The 19,149-nt window shown below is 34.4% G+C and overlaps 1 protein-coding gene and 1 pseudogene across 1 annotated transcript in view; both read left to right on the forward strand.

The window, feature by feature from the left end:
* The window catches only part of LOC124515579 (18S rRNA aminocarboxypropyltransferase-like), a 33,623-nt pseudogene extending 28,625 nt beyond the window's left edge, over positions 1-4,998 (forward strand).
* ERBB4 (erb-b2 receptor tyrosine kinase 4) overlaps positions 1-19,149 on the forward strand; it is a 730,912-nt gene that overhangs the window by 281,473 nt on the left and 430,290 nt on the right. The gene's annotated exons all lie outside the window — the stretch shown is intronic.

The following is a 19,149-nucleotide window of genomic DNA, read 5'->3' on the forward strand; positions in this document are numbered from 1 at the left end:
ATGGCATTCCATGTGATTTTTAAAATTATGTTTAAAGTCTTACCATTTCTGATGTCATTCCTGTTTTGTAAGTTTATGAACTTTCTTTTTAAAATTATATATCTATTACTATTTTTCTGCATTGATGTGATCCTCATCACTTAACTCTGGATGATGTGCATGTTTATATAATCGTAAATTTTGCCATGTGCAGATCTTTATATTTGCAGAAATGTTCAATTCTTGCAAATGATTACAAGATGATTTCACTGGAGAAAATATGAGTTTCAGGCCCATTTGCCAATTTTCTGCCTGGATTGTTGCTTTTCTATAGCTGCATCAAAACCCTCAAGGAATATAGTGTGTAGAAGACACAATGATTTAACATTAACCGTACTGTTTCATTCTTTATCCACATTGGACAAAATTAACAACAATCTGAAAAAAATGTATCGACTAAGTGGCCATTTTATGCATTTTATATTCTGTGACATTTCAGAATACTTGTATTCTTCAAATCACATTAGAATTACAGAACACTTAAAAAGCAAAATAAAAATTTTAGGTAATTTAGGTCAATGTGTTTGTTGTCATAGATCTGTTGGTATATTTTACAATTTATGTTTGCTTTTATTAGCAAGTAACTGAAGGTTTTTGTAGGAAAACAAGCTTAGATAATACAGTTTAAAAAGAATGTGATTCACATTAGTTCCAGAATCAACAAATGCTGTTTTGCTGGCTCACTTTTTAAATGTCTATAAAAGTCTGCATTTGCTCCTTCACTTAAATAATTCATACTTGATTATAGGACTGAAAGGAATTTATAGCCTTTAAGTTTCAGATCTGATCAGAGCAATGTTTGCATTATCAGGGGACTTTGCTTTGATTGTCCTACTCTAACAAGCTCTCTGAAGGCCTATACCTGCACTTCCACAGTAATACAATGCATATTATAGAACTCTGACCAGTTTGGGAATCTTCAGGCATGACTTTGTTAGTTTCTGTTACTAGATTCTACAAAATGTCTGTTGAGGCAGGGCTTTGCCTAGGTGTTCTCAGACAGTAATAAGCTAATCATGATCATGTAACAGAAAAAAGTCCAAAGAAGAAAAGTGAGCAAAAGGAAAGATAGGAAATGAGGTCAAAGAGGAGTCCAGGAAAAGATCATAGAATACTTTTTATAGATCACAGTAATGTTTTCACTTATTCTAATTGTGAGAGGAAGTAATTGTAGGGCTTTAAATGCGCATACTTTTATTATTTATTTTACATTTCGTGAACAGGAGATTCTCACTTTACTCCAAGAGAACATATCAATAGAGATGGAAATAACGTAGCCATTTTATAATGTATTTGGAGCTAGAATTGGTAAGACTTGTAGGTGAATTGGGTTACAAATAGGAATGACTTCTTGCTCTTTGGTTAGAGTATGTAGATAGATGATGGTACCATTAACTCTATGGGGAAGACTGATGGAGAATTATGTTGGGGGCGATGGTTAGTTGTGACTAATAGACACCAAATAGTCACAAATAGAATGGATATTCGTTGTTCTTTGAGATTCCTTTTAAAGTAAATCACAAAATCTAATGTGATTTGGTTTAACATAATGCTTTCTATTCCCAGCATTGCACATAATTATGTTATGACTTATTAAAGCAAAATTATGTTTCCTATGAAGCAGATAAAATTATTATCAACCTATTTTACTTTTGCAAAAGAACATCGTCTAAGTATTTTAAATAGAATACCCCCTTTATTGTTAAGATAATCCAATAAAGAAATTGGGTGACAAATGAGGGGACACCAATCTATAATAAACTAGGAAAAAATATGCTATACCTTCTATAGAGCCATTTAATCTTATGGTCAGAACAGATTTTTCCAAGTCTTCTGAGCAATAATAGATAAATCTTTTTAAGGTATGTATTTTATTTATATTTTATTTACAAAATATTGAAAGGTCTTGAGACTTTTTAGTGGACAGCATAGGATGAAACTGGGTACTCATAATAAAGCTTTGCTTTTTAATTTTTTTTAATGTTTATTTTTGAGAGAGACACAGACAGAGCACAAGCAGAGGAGGGGCAGAGAGAGAGAGAGGGAGATACAGAATCTGAAGCTCAGACCCTGTCAGCACACAGCCTGACGCGGGGCTCCAGTTCCGAAAGGCGAGATCATGACCTGAGCTGAAGTTGGACGCGTAACCAACTGAGCCACCCAGGCATCCCTGAAAGCTTTTAAATTCCTTACACAATGTACTGTTATTGAGGCAATTCTCATCAGTCTTTATCATTTTACATCAAGACAGAGATACAAAAGGATTTGCCATGTGTGCAATTCTTCTTTCCTAAGTCTCTTGATGTATAAATATAGAACATTTAGAATGGCTTTTCTATATTCAAAATAATGACTTCCCAATGACTGTTTATTGGACAATCAGTCCAATTAAATATTTGCAGTGTGAGCTCAAAAATCATATGTAGACGCCCAATCATTGCTTCCAACAAAATGTCCCAAATAAAGCTCATATTTTTTTTATTTTTATTTTTTGTTAAAAAATTTTTAATGTTTATTTTTGAGAGAGAGATAGAGAGAGAGAGTGCAAGTGGTAGAGGGGCAGAGAGATAGGGAGACACAAGCTGAAGCAGGGTCCAGGTTCTGACTTGTCAGCACAGAGCTGGACACGGGACTTGAACCCACAAACCACGGGATCATGACCTTAGCCAAAGTCAGACGCTTAACCAACTGAACCACCCAGATGCCCTTAAAGTTCATATTTTTTAAAATCAGAGATAAGATATTCTATTACCTGTACTTTATGTTAATATTACCACATTTTCCTATTCAAGATCAAATTATGAGTAAAATTAGAGGGTTGTTTTTTTTTTTTTACAATTTTCTTGTCATAATTTTGTAACATTTCACATTTGTCTTTTTCTGTCATATTTATTATTATAGAGTAAAGACACTGAAATATAAATATGGAATTACTATGTGGATTTTCTAGATGGTTATTTTGATTGTAGTATTGTTCCTCTTTAACTTAAACCTAATTCACAATACATGTCTTCCTCAAATGATTTCCTTAACAAATATATACTGAGCTCATCTATCTTTTAGGTACTATTCTGATTACTTAGACAGACAAAAATGTGTGCCTTTCGTTAATATAGGTGAAAAAGCTTTTTGCTGACTCTCTTCTGACACCTCTCCTCTGCCCCTTTTTTTCTCATACCTCTTCAACCTATGCATTAACTTTTCTAGTTTGGATATTTAGCTAATCAGGACTTAACATTATGTCAGAGTATTGGGAACTGAAAAGAAACATTAACGTTACAATGATTGCAAAAATAAACATAAGAAAAAGTATAGGGTAGAGAGAGATTAAAATAATGTGATGTGGTAAAAATAAGTGACGTTGGATAAATACAATTACCTAATTGTTAAGATAGAAAAAAAAATAGTTATCTAGTCCAGGGTAGATTTTCTTTGATAATGATCCTAATATTTTGCTTTTGGGACTTATTTTTATATTTTGATTTGATGTACTCATGTTTTAACACTGCAACTTAGTATTTTAAATTGTGGGACTTTCATTAGCTATTGCTCAAAAGTCCAAAATTATAATTCCTGGAAATTAAAACTTTTTTTAAATTTTTTTAATGTTTATTTATTTTTGAGACAGAGAGAGACAGAGCATGAATGGGGGAGGGTCAGAGAGAGGGAGACACAGAATCTGAAACAGGCTCCAGGCTCTGAGTTGTCAGCGCAGAGCCCGACACCGGGCTCCAACTCACGGACTGCAAGATCATGACCTGAGCAGAAGTCAGACACCCAACCAACTGAGCCACCCAGGCGCCCCATGGAAATTAAAACTTTTTAACAAACTTAGCAAATAAAATTCTGCAAGAACTATAAATATAGAAAATATTTTTGAATTTTCCTATTTGTTATCTCCCATAAAATCCTAAACAAAGGCACACTGTCATCTAAATGTTAATGTGTTTGTAGCTGAGTTAAGAGTTTGAGTGAAAAAGAATTCTGATCGAATCAATGTATATAAACTTTATTTATATCTATATAAATAAATATATCCATCTATATGAATTCATCTAATAAATTCACCTAATGTATTCATCTAATAAATTCATCTATATCCAACATTGTGCACGATTTTGAGTTAATCAAAAGACTACTTGATTTATTAGAGTTATTTAGTCGAAAAGATAATCAGAGTGGCTGCTGAGGATCCCTCCTAAAAGTTTCAGGGAGTCTGGGCCTATGGACCACAGGAGCAAAGCTGGGCAGGGGGCACAAGATGGCCTTGGAGGGCATTCTCAGGGCTGCTACTGGTTTGAAGCCACCGGCCACCTGGGATGACGGTATTCTGGGCCCACTGGGCCTGCCCTGACTGCTGGCTCTGTGGGAGCCAGTCCACTGAGACCCCTGGCACAACATCAGCCACAAGCTGACCTACCTGGGTTTGGCGTGCTGCCTGTGCTTGGGCCACAGTTTCAGCAGCCTTGTGCTCAGCCCCATGGGTGGCCTGCATATGTCCCCCACAGATAGGCAGCTGGTGGCACAGTCAGAGGTACCTGTCATGGACTGCTCCTGTGCCAGGGTGGAGGAGATGCCATTTGGGAAGATTGTGGAGAGCCTACTGCAGCTGCTGCCCCAATAGGTGGCCGCCAGCCCTGTGAACTATGCCTGGCCCTGCAAACTGCTCCCCGTGGAAGATTTGTTGCCACCTTGTACACCTTTGGAACTTACTGTCATTTTGCTGCAGAAGTTTAAGAGGGGCAAGGACTTGCTGGACCTGAACCACCAGCTTCTGAACAAGTACACGGGCTGCAGCAGCCTCAAGTGGGTGCTCCAGGCAGAGAAGGAGTTCAAGAGCCCCAGGAGGAAGAAAATGTTCCCTTTGATGTGAATTCAGAGCAGGAATTTGTAAAGTCCCACAGGCCCATGAGCAGCACCTGACTGCCCATGGACTGTGACAAGAGTCATGGAGACTGAGTATCATGGGCTTGATGCCAAAGACCAAGGACACTGCAACAGCCCAGAAGAGGAGAGAGGCAGGGCAAGGGGGCTGAGGCCAGTGCATCAACAGGAGTTTGGAAAAGAATTAAGAATTGACAAAGATAGTAAATGTACAGACATATTTTTGGGGGCTGGGTGTTGAGGAAATCTCAAAATGGTGGCAGGACTTGTGGGAACTCCTGACAGGCCTGGTGGTCTAGGCCCCTTCCGGCTGCCAGCAGAGCTGGACTCACGGCATTGTCTCTCAGTGCTTCTGATGCTCCTCACTCTGGCTCCTGCCTCGGATCCCTGACAGTGAAACAGGGCATCAAGGAGGAAAACCAAAAAAAAAAAAAAGGATAACCAAAATGATTGGTTCTTTCCATTTCTACAGTGAATGTGCAAAAGCCTAGGAATGTGGGAGATCTCCACGGGTTCCCATTATTGAGTCAGAGTGTTGCTTCCTATTTTGTTACATGCTCAGGTGCTTTACATTATCTTAGGCATACTTTGTTGTTTTTAGGTTTTACCACATGAAACTCCCTTTTCCTAGGTAAAATAATGATCAAATATTGACCATATTATACGGTTCAATTTAGTATCTCAAATTCTTTGAGGAAAGTGTCTGTACTACATATTTACAAGTTTTCTTCACCCATTCTAAAAGTTCTGATTATTTTTGCCTGTATAACACAAACATAGACAAGAAAACAGCATTAATTTGAGATTAAAAAAAAGTTTCAAGTATACAGTGTTCTCCTCATGAATTACTCTAATTAGTGTTAACTTACAAATATTTTCTGTCAATATGTGAATAGGAATCTATGGGAAATAGCTTTTTCTGATCTATGACACCAAAAGAAGATGCCATCATCCCTTAGAGAAAAATATTAAGAACAAAGTAAGATTTTAACTGAAAACATAGTGTGAAAATTGTTTTTATTTTCTGCTAACAAGAAACACACTTTATAGTATTAATTTGGCTTTAAAAACTGTTAATTGTGATTTTTAGCATCATGCAATTATTGGTATATTGTAAAATTATTGTTCTGATCCCTTTAGCAAATAAACATGGGGCATAGTTTAAGTCAGTGAGGAAAAGTGTGGAGTCCTCTCTTGAAATGAACACTTCCTAGATTCCATGATTATTCTACGTGCCGTCTAACCAGAATTGTAAACGAGGTTTTAAAGAGATGTACAGCTCTTTTTATTAGTGTCTTTGAATATTTCAATAACAGTGAGGTCAATTAAAATTTTATTGAATGATTACGTTTTATATTGACTCAGACACAAACAACTAAGTAATTTAAAACGGTAAAGTTAGAAATAGAAAAGGAATTGCCCTTTTTATAACATGATATTATCTATTTATGCCTTAAATTAAAAAAAATCCTTTCTTGGCTTTGAGAGTAATCAAAATTTAATATGATCATTCTATTACCTCGTTAGCCAGCATTACAAATCCTCTCTTCTAGTTTATTGGTCTCTTTATTGTTTACTGATCATATGCACTTATTCCACCTACTAAGTTCTTTGGTTTAACTGTTTTTCCCTTGTGTCTCTGAGCCTCAAACCCCACCTCTTCTAGAATAATAAAATTCCTTTGTTTTTTATAACTATTTTAATTCTTACAGATAACCCAAGACCTATTTTTTCTATCCACTTCAGTTTCCTCTCAGAAGTCAGATTCCTTTGTCTTTGTCTCATTACTCTTTAGTGAAATGACAGTAATTCCTAGCTAGCCAAATCATATGGATACACTGTTATCAGTATGATAGAATGATCTCTGCATGTAACATTGACAGAGAATCTATGTATGTCTTCTCTACAACTAAGCAAAAGCAGACATCTAAGTACTCCATAAATGTGTGAATTTCATTATTGTTTTCTAAAGATGCTTCCTTCTAAATATATATTTTGATTTTATATCACTACTGCCCCCAGTATTCAGAATATAAAATATGGTGCATGTGTACATACACAGGAGTGTGCATGTCTGTGTGTGTGTGTGTGTGTGTGTGTGTGTGTGTGTGTGTATACTACATATATCACCTATGATAGGTGAGGAAAATTACAAAAACAATTTACTATTAGTGTCTAGCTAATATCAGTAAAGTGTATTTTTTATAATGTTGGTGGTGATATTCAAATTGTTTTTGCATTCTATCAACGTTGCCTTTGGTTTTTCCCTAATTCTTTTTTAAATGTATTTCCTTTATCTCAAAAAGAAACAGCATTAAGAAATAATTTTTTATACCAAATTATTTTTAGTAATTATTTATCATAGAGCCTAACTCTGTGCTAGTGTTAAAATATTCATAAATATTCCTATTGTACTTAAGATTTTTGTAATTTGGAAAGTCACCTATCAGTTACATAGCACCAAGTATTTCTATGGGAAAAATAGAAATTTACAGTATTTACTGTCAATAAACTTTAATTGTGTCAGCAAGGGGCAGAAATGCAGAAAATTACAGACTTTTAAATGTGTGAATCGCTTGCAAGTTGGAAGGCCTAGCTAATTATTTATCTTAGATGGGTAGTGAACAATAAAACCAGGGACAATGATAATTGAGGTGACTTCATTTTGCCTCAAATCTCTTATCACATAAAAGGAGCAATCTGTTTTTAATCTAAAATTTGACATGAATAAACTTGTTTTATGAGTTTCTTGGTGCTTGCTAAAATGAAGAAAGCAGCAATTTCAGAGAGTTAGGTTTATAACAGTCTTTTGAAGACCCTGTAGCCAGAAATTAATCAGAATAATGTTGAACTATTAGAAAATAATTGGAGTAATTAAAAAGCACAAATCGAGTCAAATTACAAAGAGTGAAAGACAATATCTTCTTTTTTTCCTATGTCCAACATCATATAGCCATGGTATCCTTTCCTTATTATTCATGAAAGTTTATGACTTACAATAGAAATTGGCCAATGGCTTTTCTCACACAGACTTCCAGAATCAATATTGATTTTTGATAATTGATGAATATTTAGGATGAATGCCAAGAGACCTTTTATAAATCATGGTTATATTTTTGTGCAGTTATAGAAACTTACGAGAGAAGTTTAATAATTGCATCAACAACTTCATTTTGTTTCATCATTTACATTGCAAGTTTGAAATGAATTACTAATTTGTGATTCATCTACATAAATAGGGCAAGAAATATTAAAATTTTGAATTTCTTACACACTATCGCTATTTTTGCAAATTGCACATTGAAGTGAGTCTTACAGAATTGATCATTTTTAGGAATGTAACCTACTAATTGCACATGTCATTTGCATCATTATTACCTTCAGCTTTTACATTCCATGTGAGATTCACAATGAGCAATTCAATTCACAAACTGAGTCACTACTTCCTATTTCTATCATAAAACCAAGAGACTATTCCCTAGAAAATCAGAATTAATTGTGTATTTTTTTTTTACAAAGGAAGACATAGCTTTATAACTTTAAAATGAATTTAAAATTCACTTTGGGAAGTTTTAATACTAAAGTTAGTCATACATAGTATGTTTGTTTTTCTTTAAATAGACATTTACCTGGATAATATTATCATTTCAGCTTATCAAATAAATATATATATGAGACCATTAATGAAATTCATCCTAAAAAATGGTGAATCCAAATATATTTATAATTTGACAACAGTTAAATAATGTATGTGAACCAGATGGGGAGATGATGATTGGACTATATCTTATAAATTACAGTCATTGTATATTTGTGAATTGTGCCTATCAAAAGACCTTGTCTAGAGCAAGAGATTTCAAGGGAATGAATGAGGAACAAGGTAACAGCAATGGTTGTTCATTTAGATTTCAGTGTTTCCTGAATAAGTGAACTTAAGTTTTAATTATTCAAGTTGAATTAGTTTTAGCACTACAATCTATGAGGGGGGTGGAAGGCAGCATTATCATTGCATACATTGTCTCTTTGGACCACAAACATATCAGACTGTAATAGAAAGTATATTTCTACGTTCTATCTCAGAATTTTATTCTCATATGAAACTAAGTTTTTTTGTCATAGCCAACAAAAAGAATGCTAAGCAAGTTGCTTAGGGCTAGTAGGAAAACTGTCCCTTTGAGAACAATGATGTTGTTAACCCTCCAAGCTCGGTTTTGGTTACTTGTGTTCCTTATTTAAGTCAGTGGAGAATCTTGCTAAGTTACAAAACGATCTAAACTAAGTTCTATTAAGGACTTTTTTTTCTTGATTAGTCTCTAAAATTTTGTTTTGACTTTTAATTTCATAAGTTCTGAATTGCACATTTAGGAAAGTGAACTTTTTTCAGTATATTTTTATATGCTAACAGCAGTGGAGAATCAAAACAGATAATCTTGGGTATGCAATTAGTTATGGTAGGAGAAGCGTAAGTGGTTACTACTCTGTTCCCTGAACTGGCTTATTGCTTTACGTTGATGCTCCCATCACCAAGTCCTCTTCATTTCCCATTCCTCTGTTGGCCACTATATGGCTATATGTTCTGTCCCCTTTTCTCTGTCCTTTTCTTCCCCCTCACTTTCTCCTGCCTCCGCCTCAGCCTTATTACCCGAATAACAATGCAGATGTGTTTAAACCTAATTGCAGTTACATCCAGAGGTGGGTTTATGTGTGTGTTACATTGAGAAACACATGCGTACCTTCAAATTACAGAAGTAAGTCCAGACACTTACATTGATCACGCCCTCCATGTAGCGCATTTTCTCAGATCCTAGAGGTACTCACCATTTTCCATAGAGAGATGACAGAGGATTTATTGTCGTGAGTTTCTAACCCATGTACTTTAATCCTACAGTAATAAATACATGTATTTCCCTATAGTGAAGAGTGCAGAATCTTCACATTCCTTCTCTTAGGTAATTATTTTACCCCTTGAGATACTTCTTATGATATGTGAAACATTAAACTTTAATGTCATATTACCTTTAGAATATACTTTACCCAAATGAAACAGTTAAAGGGAAAATAATTGTATTAAAACTTGGCAACTAATATATTTGAAAAAAATATTTCTAACTTATTTCTCAGAAGATATTGAGGCTTCTAAAATTGTCGTTTGGTTTTATTCCAAGTTGGCTTTTCTGTTATTCCTTTTGCTCTTTATTTTTGTGTTTTGATTAAAATTCAGAAACTAGGGGCGCCTGGGTGGCGCAGTCGGTTAAGCGTCTGACTTCAGCCAGGTCACGATCTCGCGGTCCGTGAGTTCGAGCCCCGCATCAGGCTCTGGGCTGATGGCTCAGAGCCTGGAGCCTGTTTCCGATTCTGTGTCTCCCTCTCTCTCTGCCCCTCCCCCGTTCATGCTCTGTCTCTCTCTGTCCCAAAAATAAATAAACGTTGATGGGGCGCCTGGGTGGCGCAGTCGGTTAAGCGTCCGACTTCAGCCAGGTCACGATCTCGCGGTCCGGGAGTTCGAGCCCCGCGTCAGGCTCTGGGCTGATGGCTCAGAGCCTGGAGCCTGTTTCTGATTCTGTGTCTCCCTCTCTCTCTGCCCCTCCCCCGTTCATGCTCTGTCTCTCTCTGTCCCAAAAATAAATAAACGTTGAAAAAAAAATTAAAAAAAAAAACAAAAATAAATAAACGTTGAAAAAAATTTTTTTTTTAAAAAAATAAATAAATTCAGAAACTATACTAAAGAAAAACTGGTGGAGAGAGAAAAAATTTGCAAGTTATTTTAGCAAGAATCTATGTCATATAAAATATATTATTACAGCTGCTCTTCGAGTCTGCTATGAGGATGTTTTAGAGTGAGAGGCTTTTTTTAGGAGCAGAAATTCAGGATATATGCATGGATTAAAAGGATTCTTTACTGCAACACTTCCCAGACTTTTAGGTTTTATGGACTAGCATTTTTTTTTCTTTTAATTGGAGAGACCAGGGTAAAGTTGCCAATTTTTTATTTAGTCAAGGGGGATGCTTAAAATATCAGTTGGCAAGTACTATGTGAGAAAGAATATTTCACACACACACACACACACACACGTGAAAAGAACATAGACAAAGTCCATAAAGTCGGAATAAAATATAGGCTTTTCCAGGTAATGACACCTGGCAACTATATACCCATATATTTTTAATATAGATGTTTTAAAAATCTGAATGCTGAAATGTTTGTAATGTAAAATTACATTACACATAATATCTTCATTAAACAATTTTGGTTACTCCAAGATCTAAATTTGTTGACAATGCAACACCAAGTAGTGTTCTTAAATTATTTTCTTCCTTTCTGCTTTGTTTTCTGTCAGTGTTGAGAATCTACTTTCACATATTAATAAAAATAGAAATAGTTCTCTGAATAATGGTTATATTCAATTTAAATGCTTTGGGTAGAATGAGATATGCCATGGAAAGATGACCTGTACATCTCCAGGAATCTGCTTTCTTTCCTTCAGACTAAGAAAAAATTACAAGACTAGCTGGAGCTCAGAAAAGTGACTCAATGAAAAGCATTTCCCAAACTACACAGCTCTGGGCTTTAATTGCCTAAAAGAAATCAACCACTTTGGGAAACTGTTTAGCAATAGTTACCAGTAGTAAAAGTTGCCTATCATGTATTTATATCTATAACTATATCTGTATTTATTTCTACCAAAAGACAAGTTCAAGAATGCTCATTACAGCACTACTTGGCAACTTAAATTTCAATCAATAGAAGTATGGAGTAATTAATTTTGGTATAGACACACAAGGAATACTAGATAGCAAATAAAAGTGAATGGATTACTATTTTCAGTATAACATGGTTGAATCTCATAAAGATCATGTTGAACGAAAGAGAACAAAGCATCTGTACTCTATCATTCAGTTATATGATTTTATTTATTCATGGTTAAATTAATCTGTGCTTCTAGAAGTCAGGATGGTGATCGCCTTTTGAAAGGTGAGCTTATTAGGGACTGCAAAGGACACAAAGGGAACCGGACACTGACAGTATTTTATATCTTAACTAGGTGACCACTATACAAGGGATTTATTTACCTTGTGAAAATTTTTGAGGTGTATAATTATATATATATATATATATATATATTATTATAAATATATATATATATATATTATAAATATATATATATATTACTCATCTATGTATGTTTCAAAGAAATATTTATTTAAAATTTTAAATACACAAAATATATAGAAGATAATATTAGAATATTAGTGAAAGGGTTATTTTTCCAGCCTAATGAACTGGGTTTCTAACTATAGACTCCTCGATTTTGTAGATACTAAAACTACTCTGACAAACATCTCTGTATTTCCTCCCTGGTAATGGATTTTTAGTTTCATAAAATTTAGGTCGAAGGCTGATTGCTTTTCTTGTTATTAATTTATATTCTCAAGCAACAGATTGAAAGAATTAAAAAACTGTAACATTGTTCCTTTGGTGAATAAGATCTACGTTTTCCCCCAGAGGTGTAGGTTTCTGAATGGTATATTGTTAATAATAAGAAAATATCTATTAAACAATGAATCACAACCTCCCTGTCACACACAACAAAACTCATAGAGGAAGACGACTCTTTTTTGAGTCACTGTAACTAATGGATTATGTAATATTGAATCTTTGTTGTCCTCCTTTATATGAATGCCAACAAACTGAGGTGAAATAAAATAACAGGATTATTGTCTATCATTCAGCATAAACATTGTGAAGTTCTAAACAGAAAAAAAAATCTATTTCTGATAGTTACAGGAGAATTTTTGATTGTGTGCTTGGGGATGGGGTAAAAGGAATGATTTGGGAATGCATCTAATTGTAGTCAATGACGAATTTTGCATAAACTCAGTAGTTCCAGCTGTAATCTCCTTGTAACAGAGAAGTCTGTTTTTTGTTGTTTTTTAGGGGTTTTGTTTTGTCTTTATAAGAAAGAGGCTAATGACCTCTAGACCTAAGTAATCAAGAACTAATGAGTTTGCCTAACAGAGTAGTGATCTGAATCTGCCAGAGGTCACCAGTAGATGATGAACAGCCATGAGAGTTGTTATTTTTTAATGTAAGCATACAAGTAGACCTAAGAGATTTTATGGAATCCTATGACTGCAGTTGTTACCTTAGAATAAAGGTCTTGGCCTACAATGAGTAGAGAATAGACTCTCCATTAAAATTAAGACAACACAAACTTCTTACCCTGAACCTATCAACTTATTGATGGAGTATAGGAAAGTGAAAGGGAAAAAAAAAAAAAGAACAATATCTATGGGTGGTTCATTCTCTTTCACACAGTTATGTGAGGATCTAGTCTGCATTTCCAGCTCCAAATCATATATGCATTCAGAAGCTTTGTGGAGTCTCAGAGGCTACCTACTTAAAACTATCCTTTGTATCACCCTCAGATATAAAACCTGTCTTTTCAAGCAGAGAAGAGGATAACAGTAGAAGGGAAGCACAAACAGTACTAGATTCAGTAGTCAGCTGTAGTGACAAGACTCTTAGGACAGTAGTTACATTTCAGAATTTAGGAAGTTATTACAGCATGTCAGCAGTGGTATTGGTCTCATTATTTATTTATTTATTTATTTATTTATTTATTTATTTATCTATCTATCTATTTATTTGTTTATATTTTATGGAGCAGATATCTACATTCTAGCCACCAGTAGCAGCCCAGAGAAGGGAATGTGCAATCAATCCACTTTCTCTTTAGATAGTATTGAGCTAAGAAAATCCTAATCTCCTGCAGCCAATGGTAGGATCCCAAAGGCGAAAGCATGAAACTTTGTTTATTTGTTTGTTTTCATTTATTTAGACAAATAAATATATACTATCAGAAAATAAAATAAATAAAAGCTTTGCTCAGTGAAGAGTAGACAGAGCACTTAGTGATGGCAGTGACAAAGTGTTGGCTATTATCCTATGCACGGTAGTGGGCAGAGGTCATTGTTATTGAACCCTATCCTCAAATACAATGTCAAAAATTTTACATACGGTAGTTTTTCCAGTTTAAAGATAGTGTCAGTATAAATTCAGGATAATACCTATCATCTTCTCTATATTAAAATATATAACACTGTTCCTGAGTCATTAACAGAAAGTTTAAATATGTCCCTCATCTCTTGTCCTTTTACTGTAGTCATAGAGTTTTTCCATGGCTGGCACAATGGGTGATGTATGGAAAATAATGGTTTTGGATAATTGATATGCTAATAGTCGGTAGATTGAAGTTTGAAGATATTGGAGGCTTCGAAGACTCAAAAGAGACTGAGATAGAATGATGAAGGCCTAGACCAGAGTGGAAGCACTAGGGTGGACACTGAGTGAAAGCAATAATGAGAGCCATAATACAGTGCAGGCTGAGACTTCATTAATATTTTTATTTATTTGTTTTTTGTGGCTATTTCACAAAATGTGACTACAGCAGAGAATATCAACACAGATTCCAACAACATCTACCTAACAACATGGATGTGCAGAGTGCTTTATAACAATAAAATGTGGAATGCCTAGCCTCTGCTAGAATCTCTTCTGCTTTTGATGAGAACAAAAATAAGAGTAACAATAAAAGATAATTATTGAGAATCTATCCTCAAGAAATTGATTTTGAAACTGTCATATTCTAATCACTTAATCCATGTATCTCTTGTTTGCTTTTCCCCATACCCTCTTATCACAATAAGACCTAAAGCATCTTGGAGGTGAGGGTCATTTTGTGTCCTCTGTGGTACCCATGATATAGCATGTGATTCTGATAAATATGGTCATTTTAACATATGGTTCAGTTTTACTATAAGCATGTTACTTAACTTACATGTTTTTCCTATTTAACATTTTTTTAAAAATTGTGGTAAATCTTGTTACTATGAAGATGAAAAACAAGCAAGGGCTTCTAATGTAGCAAAGGAGAAAACTATAATGGATTCAAAATAATTGGACCACAAAATTTTGACCCAGTAGATGCTTTACTTCTGCTATTGTGATCTAGTGCAGACTTTAAAATTATTTTTGGATTGAAGTGTATTAAGGCAACTTAATTTCTGAATATATTTTTGACACATGATTTTTCTATTTTGACTTTTTTCTACCAATTTTTTTTATTGGGTAAATTATTTTCTTGGTAGATCATAAAATAGTGGTTTATTTTATTAGTTTGCATTATCTGATTGGTGCTGCTGTTTGGGGATTTTCTTTACAGCTTTAATTTCTTACTAAGTTCCATTTTCTCAGATCAAATTTTGTATATCCTTTACCAACCTTTATTCAGAATTTGATGTAGGCCATTTTATCTGTTATTAGTTTTATTGCAGGCTGATTAATTCTAAGATAATTTATTTTGAATGAGACTCTGAAACAATTTAAGATTAGCTGCAGTCCAGTAATTGTATTGACTATGAGGCAGAGAATTGTTGAAACAACCTTTGAGTCAGATGGCAAGTTCTCAGTGTCCTTCTTCAAACCTAATATATAGAAGTGTGAACACATCAGAACCTACACTCTTCAGAATCTTTATATAATTGCTATTATCACTTACCTTTAGATATTCTGCAGTTCTAAGAAAAAAAAAGAAGGTAATTTTTAATAGTGCTGTCCTACCTATCTGTGAATTCTTGATTAATGAACCATGAACTGGCCCATTCATTAATTACATGAATTAATACACATATAAATTTATATTTTCAGCCGTATGAGCTAATCCCATGTTCAAACACCTTATTTTTTCTACTATTCATCCATGAGAGCTCTACCATCCAAAATGATCTTTTCCACCATCTCTTCCAGCTGTCAGCTCATTGATAAGTCTTCTTTGCTTGCCCCAACCAGAGATTCTTTCTGTTTTCTGAATGCCTGTAGAAAACTATACTTGTGTCTTTCAAATACTATTTAGTACCTGAGGTTGTCTGTAATTATCTCTCTCCTCTGTTTGATTATACGTTTATTGAGAGTAAGAATAAACCTTATTTATGTTACTGTTCTCTATAATCCTTGGAGCAATTTCTCACCTTTTTTGAATAAATAAATACATATGTCAGTGAATAATTTTTTTTTATTACTGCTTAGATAGAGAATAAGTGAACATGAACTTGCAGGTGAAGAACTCAATTTTGTTATACAAAATTTCAGCACAGAGTTAGACAAAGCATTCTAGAATTCCCAGAGGATAATTATTAATATGACAAGTTGCTGCTTATCACTGTAGCTTAAATGGGAAGGGAAGGTAATTAAAAACTGGCAACTATCAGTGAACGAATACGTAATTTTGTGAGAACTGTGATGGAAGCTTAGAGCTTAGGTGGAAGATGGAAATGTTAGATATAAATGTCACAGTTGCAGGCAATACCCTTGAGACAATTTGATCAACCTTGGGTATATTATTGAACAACATAGCAAGAGGTTAATGAATAAGCTGAGCTCCATGGAGAAACTTTTATTAGACTATTTTATGGATTTCCCTTGCAGTCATTATTAAAACCAACATATGCTATTTGTGCATAGAATGTGCTATTCTCCACCTTCTGCATATTTGTACTTTGCTATGCCATAGGATATTATATTTTTGCTTATACTCTTTGGAATGCCAGTGTAGAAAGGTGACCTTAATAACAATGTCATTCAGAGTCTATGTATGCTTTTATCTTTATAAATAAAATCTCAGTAGCTTAGCATATTGAAAATAAAAAGGAAAAATCTTGTGTTTTTTTTTAAAGAACATAAAAATAACAATTAGATTGCTGCACAGTCTTAAACAATAATAAGAAGTAACTTTAAATATGTCTATAAAGGCATATTTAGAAGATCTAAGACTAGTACCATATGCCTGTTTTAAAATGCTCTTGTTTAATATATATGTCCATTTTGATAAACATTGGATAGAAAAAGTAGTTATTCTATGTTATTACTATAATAATTCAGTACCTGTATTGTTTCATTGAAATTTCTTTAATCCATTGTAATAAAGAAGTAGGAATTATATTTCAAACATTGAATTATGTACAACAATAGTAGAAATTTTTCTGTAGTACTTTATAAATATGGTGACCATATGTTTCAGTTTGCTCAGAATACCCCCTTGTCTTCAATGTTTGTCATTAGTGTGTATTTTCACTATCAAAATTGTCCTGGATTGGTTGATAAATAATATGTACCTACTAAGTTTTCCATGCTGATATTCATAGGGAAAATACCTGATTTCCATATTCCTACAGAGAAAAAGAAAACTGTACTTACTGTTTATATACCAGGAATCATATTTTTCCATAGTCTAAAAATTAGCAAGGATATTTAGAAGTAGATGAATGTGAGAAGTCTTGGATTATGCAGAAAACGTGAACCATTACCTGCTGAGAAAAATAATTTTATATGTGGTTTGCTCAAGGTCACACCAATCACTTATTTGGAGGTAAATTTATGTACTATAAAGACTAAAGTATGACAGATGTCAAGCTCAGCTGTGTGTCTCCTAGTAGCATGCCAGCTGATAAACTACTGATTTACTTGGGTGCATTTGTATTTATTACTCATGTATTACTCCTGACTGCCCTTTACATTTGGAATCTTTAGAAAGAGTTCAGAGAAGGTAACTATATTCTGTGGGTAACTTCTAGGTACCTAACTCTAGCCCACTGGGTTCTTCCCTGTATATGATTATGTGCCAGGATTCACCACAAAGACCAAGGTATTTTCATAATACTACAAGACTAACAACTTCGACCAGGTTCACGATTGCTCTCCCTCCAGTTTACCTTACCTAAAAAACAGAGCAATAGTATGCAAGGATACAAATTAATAGGTATTGCTCCTTAAGTACGCCCCAGTTCTTTAAGAGGCAGGTGGTCAATGCAGCCTGCAAACTTGAGAAACCCACAAGGCAAAAAAGCACTGGACTTGTGACATCTTACTCCCTTAGGCTAGATTAAGGGCCAAGTCCTGATTCAAGGTTCAACCTCAATCTTTATAGAAGGGAAAATTCTTGCCATACTGTACTACATGCAAACTTCTTTGTTTCACTTCTTCCTGTGCTCTCTAGGCTACAGTGTGCCTGGCCATGGCCTATCCTGTACATGACATAAAGGGGGTACACCCTCTACACAGAATTGGATCTACTTTATCCAGGGTCCGGATTTCTAGGTGTTTCACCTGTTGGGCCTAATATTAGGAGATAACATTTCAAACTCTAGGTTTCAAAGTACATTGTAACCAGTAGAGAATTAAATCTCTTACTTGCCATGTGACCTTGTTCAAGGTATATAACCTCTCTAGCTCTTAGTTTCCTCTCTGTAGTGTGAATAATTGTAATAACCACATATATCATAGTTAGACAACATGGTCTAGGTGAGACAAGTTTATAATACACACTGAACAACATCATAATGCTATTATGAAGAATTGTAAAACAATGCACATTGAGCCTCTCATGTGAAGGCCTCAAAAATTAAAGCCACCACTAGCAGTAATAGCTGCAACTGTTACAGTATTTTTGTCTGTGGCAGTTTCCTAACCTTTAAAGAATAAACAGACAGTTGTACATTGCACCACATGAAACCTTGAATCTCCTTGCCCTGCAGTATCTTCATGTGAGGTCAGGTGGGAGCATAGTAAGTAGCAACTGAATAAATTACATATAATAGATTTTAACAATATTGCAGTAATCACTTGATTACTGATTAAAGGATAATAATAATGCATCAATCAGTTGCTTGCTTTCACTTAAGGTGGAAACATTAGAAATGAAAAAGTTAATCTTTTTTTTTCAGAAGCTAGCTCATTTTTGGAGGAAATATGGGGCAAACTGGCTCTATGTGTGATTGGGCCATTTACAAATGTCACAATCTACTAAACGTTAAGCGAAGCTTAAGGCCCTAGTACACCTGCATCTTTGAGTAAGTTTCCCTTACTCCAAGGATGGATTTGTCAGGGAAATCCCTGAACTCCCTCCACTGCTTCACTTAACTTCCATATGTCTTACAAAACTCTAACCACTGTGTTATAGCTAGGGTATAGATTTAAAAGAATCAGCCAGCTGTTTCAAATCATGCTGTGCTGGACAGCTCTTTATTTCAAAGGTATTGTTACAGTTGAATGCTATTAGTTGTGAAATAGAAAATTGGAGGAATATAACCAAGATGGGCTTTTTTTTTTTAAATTGTGGGACCACTCTGCATGCATGAAGAAACCAACTTCCCTTTAAACATTGCAAATAC

Source organism: Lynx rufus, unplaced genomic scaffold (assembly GCF_022079265.1).
Source record: "Lynx rufus isolate CCGP_SWC_20201006 ecotype Redwood Valley unplaced genomic scaffold, mLynRuf1.p SCAF_2, whole genome shotgun sequence".
Taxonomy (NCBI): Eukaryota; Metazoa; Chordata; class Mammalia; order Carnivora; family Felidae; genus Lynx; species Lynx rufus.